Source organism: Castor canadensis, chromosome X, assembly GCF_047511655.1.
Source record: "Castor canadensis chromosome X, mCasCan1.hap1v2, whole genome shotgun sequence".
Lineage (NCBI taxonomy): Eukaryota > Metazoa > Chordata > Mammalia > Rodentia > Castoridae > Castor > Castor canadensis.
The window spans coordinates 145,598,302-145,606,118 of NC_133405.1; positions in this window are offsets into that span (position 1 = coordinate 145,598,302).

A 7,817-nucleotide genomic window follows, 5' to 3' on the forward strand; every position below is an offset into this window, starting at 1 on the left:
GAGCGTACAGAGGTCAATTAAACCACTAAGTCAAGCTTTTCCCCATAATCAGGCATCGAGATTCTTCCACGACCTGGAAGATGCCAAAGTGACCTTGTGAACTCATTTGGTGACAACGATTGCATGCTGACGCACGCCTGTAATCCCAGCTACAGGGGGAAGCTTCGAATAGGATCGCAAAAAGAGAGACCCCATCTCCAAAATACCCAGGCGTGGAGGTGTGGCTCAGGTGCACCTGCTTAGCCAGTGCAGAACTCTGAGTTCAAACCCTAAAAAATAAAGAATGAGAGGTGCAAACCCCCCACTTCCAAGTCAACGTCAATATGGCGGAATAGACACCCTCTCCCCCAGCCTTCCTGGTCCCAACTTCCTCCCTCATTAACAGCCACCAAGCCGTGTGCAATGAGGCCGAGAACTGAATCCCAGGCTGTGGCCATGGGGTCGACCAGTTGGTCCTCCATAAACTTTGTGGGTTCATTTCCACCTGGCTTTTGTCACTTTTTACCCCTTCTCATGGCTGAATCCCATAGTGTCCATTGGGGTCCCAAGCTGAAAGTCCAGGAAAGTCACCCTGGTCCCCATTGCGCATGGGGTCAGCTTCCACCCACTGGCTCCCAGTATCTGCCATGGGTTCGAGTCCAGGCCCCCCTGGCTGGAGGTGGCCTTGTCACTGGTCCTGAAACTGGACTTTTGGATCCAAGTCCCAACATCCTGGGTTCCATGTGCCAGGTCCAGGCACCGCCCCTAAATGCCATATAAAGGGACATTAATGGTGAAGGCGGAGAAAGGGGATTTATGACACGGCTGGGGACATGGGAAGAGACAGAGCAAGCACTCAGTCATCTTTGGGGTGCAGACCTGAGCCGTAGGTTCAAGTGGGCAGAGAATTAGGGACAGGGGACAAAGGTGTGCATGGCTTCTGGTTGACCATTATCTCACTGGAGGGTTCCCCAGAAGATGTCACCTCTCGAGGGGACAATTCTGGTTCCATTGAGGTCATTGCACTCACAGGTCCTTGTCCTCATTTGTGGGGTGTCTGTCCTGCAAGTCTCCACTGTTCCTTATGGGAAGTTCCAGTCTCTTGTCATGAAGCTATCATCAGTTTTGTCCTTTCTGGGACCCAAGGTGTTTGCAGAGTGACTGCAGAAACGGCTCAGAGCAAAGACAGATCCAAGATGGCGGCAGGGAGGCCAAGCTGCGCCTGCATTTAATTTGTGGGCCCAAGAAGGAGCCAGTGCTTTCCAGCAAAACCAGTTTGAACCAGTCTTGCTGTCCCTTCCCTAGATAGCCTTGTCCTGTCCCGACCCTGCCTGGGGCCCATGACCTTCTCTGTCCTTGATCCCACAGCAGGGTCTGTGTCCCATCAAGACACTTGGCTGTGACACCAGAGGGATGGCAGGGACATAAGTGGGGAGGGGACCCTACAGGCAATTGTGTTCGTCCTGGGCAAAATGGCTGCAGCCTGGACCGGGGACCCGGGGACAAGTTGGATGCACCTGTAGGTGTCTTTTTCTTCTATTATGGTTCTGGCCTCATTTTTTGTTGTTTTTGTTTTTCTCGTCGTAGCTAGGTCTCTCCAACAGCTGTCACTTTGGTCTGTAGAATTTGGTCTTTGCTGTAGGATTCAATTCAACTTCAGAACCAAAACCAGGACCGGGGAGGAAAGAAACACGGTGTGAGAGGCTCCCGGAGGGAACGGCAGGAGACAGGTTCAAATCCTAACCGAGCCCACCCAGGGTGCGAGGACTGCGGGAGAAAACTGTTCGTCTTCACTGTGTACTGTTTTTTTTTTTTTTTGGTACCGGGATTTGAACTCAGGACCTTCACCTCGAGCGACTCCACCAGCCCTTTTTTGTGAAGGGTTTTTTCTTGTGAACTGCTTGCCCAGGGCTGGCCTCGAACTGTGCCTCCGGAGTGGCTGGGATTACAGGCGTGAGCCACTGGTGCCCAGATTTGTGTTTTTAAAATTTCTATCATTATCATAAAATCAGGTGACCATAGACTCAAGTATATGTATTAATCAACTGCACCACGATAAGACCACTGTCAACACCATCACCGCCATCACCGCCATCACAGCCATCATCACCTCCATCACCTCCATCACCATCATCTCCATCACCATCACCTCCATCACTGCCATCATCATCACCATCACCTCCATCACCTCCATCACCATCATCACCATCACCATCACCTCCATCACCATCACCATCACCTGCATTACCACCTCCATCACCACCTCCATCACCGCCGTCACCTCCATCACCTCCATCACCATTTCCCCATCACAGAACTGGACCCTGAGGTCCACAGGAGTTGATGGTCGCCCTGGGTCCCTCGCTCCTACACTTCCCTCCTCACACACAGCTCGTTCTCCCCTCTCGTTCAAAGGCAAACCCCATTTCCCTCCTCTTTCCTCTCTCTACTTCCTGCCTTCAATGTGGGAGCCGCCATCTTGGACCAACCATGAGGACAGGGGACAGACATGGAGGTGGAGGGCTCGGTGACAGACAGCCCTGGACCCCATACCCATGGGTCAGCTTTGCAGGACACAGACACAAAACCCTGTCATTTTAAGGCCGTACTGTGGTTTCCTGTGTCAGGCAAACCTAATTCTCCCTCCTGTCCCTTGCACACGGCCCTGTCCCCACCTGTCCCCACCTTAAACCCTGCCTGCTGCCCACGCAGATGGACTCGGCCAATGCCATAATCTGATTTGCTTTTAATCCTTGCAAAGTATTCACTCGATGACCTTCAGAAAAGCACCTGACCGGAGGCCGTGACGCTGCACCAGGCCTGCCAGTCTCGGTCACATGCAGATTACACCCGAGGGACAATCAAAAAGTCCCTAAAACCCAGTCATCCTGAAATGCACATCTCCATCAGCCTTCTGGGTCGGGTCAGGGAAGGAAGCCAATCTTTGCTTTGGGACGTCCTTTATCCTCTGCCCTAAATTAATCGTGGCAAAGCTTTCAAACAATATCCTGCAAAAACGGAAAACTCTGCACGGTGGTGACAGCTGGGGTGTCCACCTTCCTCGTGTCCCCTCTCCAGGACATCTGTTGCATGTGGGGTACCCCCGTCAGATATGGGGGGCCCCAATATTCAGAATTAAGCCGCCTCAGTGCTTTTCTACACCGTGGGGTGACACTTAGGGACGCAGCAAGGTTTCGGGGTGGCTTGTGTCGGGGGGACACCCTTCCTTATGGTTATTTGGGACTTCTGAGTGAGACCCAGAGTCCTGGCAAAGGTTTGGGGTGATCTTACCAGACACCTGCCATCTTCAGCGACAGGAACTTCATATAACACACGCCCGTGACATCCGTGAGGTGACCCTAGTGACAATGTTCCAGGATTAAGGGGATCGCGCAGAAGAAAAGGGGTGGAAAAATGTCTGCAGGCACCATGCAAACGTGTTTACAAGAGCGAGGCAGAGGTGGGGAAGGTGAGAGGGAGAGAGAGAGAGAGAGAGGGAGAGAGAGAGAGAGAGAGAGAGAGAGAGAGAGAGAGAGAGAGAGGGAGAGAGGGAGAGAGAGAGAGAGGGAGGGAGAGAGAGAGAGAGAGAGAGAGGGAGAGAGAGAGAGGGAGAGAGAGAGAGAGGGAGAGAGAGAGAGGGAGAGAGAGAGAGAGAGAGAGGGAGAGAGAGAGAGAGAGAGGGAGAGAGGGAGAGAGAGAGGGAGAGAGGGAGAGAGAGAGAGGGAGAGAGAGAGAGAGAGGGAGAGAGAGAGAGAGAGAGGGAGAGAGAGAGAGAGAGAGAGGGAGAGAGAGAGAGAGAGAGAGGGAGAGAGAGGGAGAGAGAGAGACAGAGAGACTTATTAGTGATCAGAGTGGAAGAAAAAGCACAGACGACCACCTCTGTCGGGATGGATTCGTGGTGATCTCATTTCAATTTGTGGGATTCAGGAAGCGATCATTTCCCACACACTCACGGTATTAGGAAAATTACCCGCGCTGTGACCTCGCTCACCCAGACTCTGACTCTCATTTTCCACCTGAGTTGAACCCAAGTTTTCAAAAGCATTTTTCATCTTTGCCGCACTTTGGGTTTTCAGTGCTCTCAAAAGCTCTTGTGCTGCAAGATTTGGGCACCAGAGCTGGCACTGTGGGGAGGTGGTGGGGCCTTTAAGAGGCGGGGCCTAGACGGAAGAAGTGAGGTTGTTGTGGGCGTGGCCTGGAAGGAGAGATTGATGGATTCACCACCCAATGGGCTGTTGGGCTATTAGGAGGAGGTGGAGCCATTAAGAGGCGGGGCCTTCCTGGAGGAAGAGAAGCCATTGGAGGTGTGGCCTGGAAGGAGAGATGGATGGATTCACAGCTCAATAGGCTGTTAGGAGGGAGTGGAGCCTTTATAGGCGGGACCTGTTGGGAGGAAGTGAGGTCACTGGGGGCGTGGCCTGGATGGGTATATATTGTTCTCAAGCCTTGCTCTCTCCCTGTCTCTAAGAGGCTCTTCCACCACATGGTCCCACCGTGGTATCCCAGACCCAAATCGATGGGCCAACCAGCCATGGGCTGGGACCTCCAAAACTGTGATTCCATATGAACCTTTCTTCTTTTTAAGCTGAATCACTCAGTCATTTTGTCACTGAGACTGAAAACTGAGTAACACAGGTCAAAGACCCCAGGACCTCAGGATGAGCTGTGTTTGGCGATGGGGTCTTTAAGGAGGGGACTGAGGTACAATGGGATCACAGGGTGGCCCTAATCCCACAGGACTGGGTCCTTATAAGAAGAGGACGTGAGGACACAGACACAGAGGGATGACCCTGTGAGGACACAGGGAGGAGATGGTGACTGCAACCCAAGGACAGAGGGCTCAGGAGGAGCCAGGCTTTTTCTTGGACCTTGACTCCAGCCTCCAGTAGGGTAAGGAGGTCATTTGTGGACCCTACAAAACTTAGGCCTGAGAGTGGGGTGTGGGATGTGGGGTGAGGCAGGCTCCCAGGGTTAATCACGGATGTGGGGATCTGGGGGGAGAGACAGAGACACGTCAACCAAGATCTGCACGTTCGTCACAAAGACTTTTCTGTCACCCTATTACCCAGGTGGAAGAAGGAAAAGTCTCCCCAGAACCATTTCAATAAGGTCTTCATCATTTGATTGAAACACAAACTCCAATTTTCATGGGGAATTCTCTGAAAATCTAATTTTCAGCAATTATGCACTGAGAGCAAATCATCTTCTCATCAGAGTTTTATAAAACACGACCGGAATTTGAAAGCTTGGTCACTTGTTAAAGTCACCTGCAAAGTAACTTAAAATTCCGGGCTGTGTCCAAACCAAGTGTCATCCTTCTGTTCTAATATCTATAATTTTCTCCCAAAAGAAAGGTGTTTAGCTCACAGTCCTGCAAGCTGAAGTCTACACCAGCCCGGACCATCTTCCTATAGAGACCTCCTGTTAAGTGGGGATTATAGGTGTGAAGCACTACACCCAGCTTGTTGGTTGAGATGGGGGGGTCTCTTTTTTATTCCCCTGGGCTGCCCTCGATCCACTATCTGCCTCTGTTGTAGTTTAGATTACAGGTGTGAGACACCACACCTGGATTAATGTATATTAGTTGTACAAAACTATGGAATTTAATATTGTATATACATATGTAATGTTGTTTGATCTTATTTGCCCCACAGTATCTTCTCTTGTCTCCCCTTCCCTTTTCAGGTGGTCTTGTACTTTCCAATAAAGGTGATTTTTAAAACAATAGTTTTTGCAACCTCAGCTAACCAGGAGACAGACATCGGGAGGATCACCGTTTGATGCCTGCCTGAGCAAAAAGTTAGCAAGACCCCATCTCAGCAAATGAAGAAGGCACAGTAGTTCCTGTGTATAATCCCAGCTATGGAGATGAATAGGTAAGAGGCTCTTGGTCTGAGGCCAGCCCGGACAAAAAAACATGAGACCTGATCTGAAAAATACCTGAAAGCATTTGTGTGGGATGCTATGACAAGAGAGAAAGAGATCGAGGCTGGATGTGAACTCACATTTCCTTGCAATACAGATCCAATATGGCGGCCTTTTCTGTCCTTGGGAATTGGGGTACTTGTGAGGGTGGCTTTGAGGACAAATGAATTCTCCTGGAAATAAGGATGGAAAAATGGGTTGAATTTTCTGGTCGTTATCGGTGTTTGTTAAAGGTGGAATCTTCCAGGAGGACTTGAAAACGCCATGGCCAGACGTTGAAATGGGGCTGGAGGTGGAAAATGCAAAGGCATTGCAGGCCTCTTCCGGGGTCTGTGAAATGTCCCCAGAGGTGAAAGTTCTCTCACCTGTATGAGAAGGAGGAAAAGGAAGGGCACACCTTTTTCTCCCTGTCTCTGCATCCTAAAAGGGGTTCCCAAGGGGCTCCCCAACCACCATGGTGACAGCGCCGTCCTCACTAATCTTTTGGTCACACGGGTTGTGGGATTGTGTATTTCGCCATAAGAACGGGGCCACACACTCAGGCAGACACATTTTTTTAGGCATCAAATGGCTTTTGCAGGGTTTTGTGCTTTTCTTTGTGGAGGTCGTTTGCATTCTGAGTTAAGTTTATTGTAGGGTCTTGTGGGTGTGGTTGTTGTGAACACGACTGCCTTCCTGATTTGTTTCTTAGTAAATTTTTACGGGTGTAGAGAAAAGAAATACGATTTTTGAGGTTAAATGCAGAAAATATGGTATACAGGGCATTTATGCTTCTGAATCTGCTGGTTGTGCGTGTGTACAGGATTCACCTCATTTCCAGCAAACCCCACAAAACTGGGGAATGCCGTGTTAACAGAAACGACAGACTAAGAAGCTGTCACATGTTCCCTCTCAGAGGTGCAAATAAAATGACAAAAACAAAGACATTTAAAGAGAGAGAAACTTGAGAGTAGAAGGCAGATGGCTGGGGACAGAGAAGAGAACAGGGGACAAAGGTATAGGAAGAGGACGGCCATAACGAATTCACCGTACACAAATAGGTGGCTGACCACAGGAAATCCCATTCATCTCTGGAGCACAAAGTACAATGGCTTTGCGAGCCCGTCGCCGTGGACTGTCACAAGTTTGTGACCTTCACACGGTTCCCATTGTAGGGTCATAAGGTCCTGAGTCTGTCACCTGTCACACAGGTGGTCACCAGGGTCCTCTCCATTCACGTGCCAGTGGATAAAATCCTCAGTGTCCTGTAAGGTCAGGACCGTGGTCATTGCCATGCAGAATGGATTTAATGTATATGCAGTGATGTTTTAAGGTACTGTTAATTTCCTCATCCATTGCGGTGGCCACTCAGGCGACATTAATGTTAACAGGATGTAAGACAGAAATAAGAGAATTTGAGGAATTTTCAGAGCGTTAGGGTTGACGAAGGGACTCAGTGCAAATCCCAGACACACCCCAAAACACCAGTAATTTACAATTCATTTTCATACTTTTATCAATAGCTCAATTATTTTAAATGACTGTACAAGACAACCCCTTTCTCTTAAAGCAGGGTCAGGAGACAACCAATATCAAACTAGTAAGAAAAAATAATTCACTGACGTCCTTCATCCACGTGGCCCACCAGGGACCTAGTTCACAGTGACAAGAAAATTCAGTCAAATAAACTCGTCTGTGGTTTCACAACCAGTCAACTGGGGCAACTGGGAGACTGTGGACAGGACAGTCACTTAATTTATCCAAAATTCATTTTTTTCACCTACAAAATGGGCACCTTGTCCACCATCTTGCTGAGCTGTTATGGGAACCACGCAGAGAATAAGGAGAAATGGCTTCTGAGAAGTGGCAGTTGTGCCCATGTACATCTCAGGGAAAGTAAAAATTACTGAGGAAATCGCCTTTTCTGTATTATG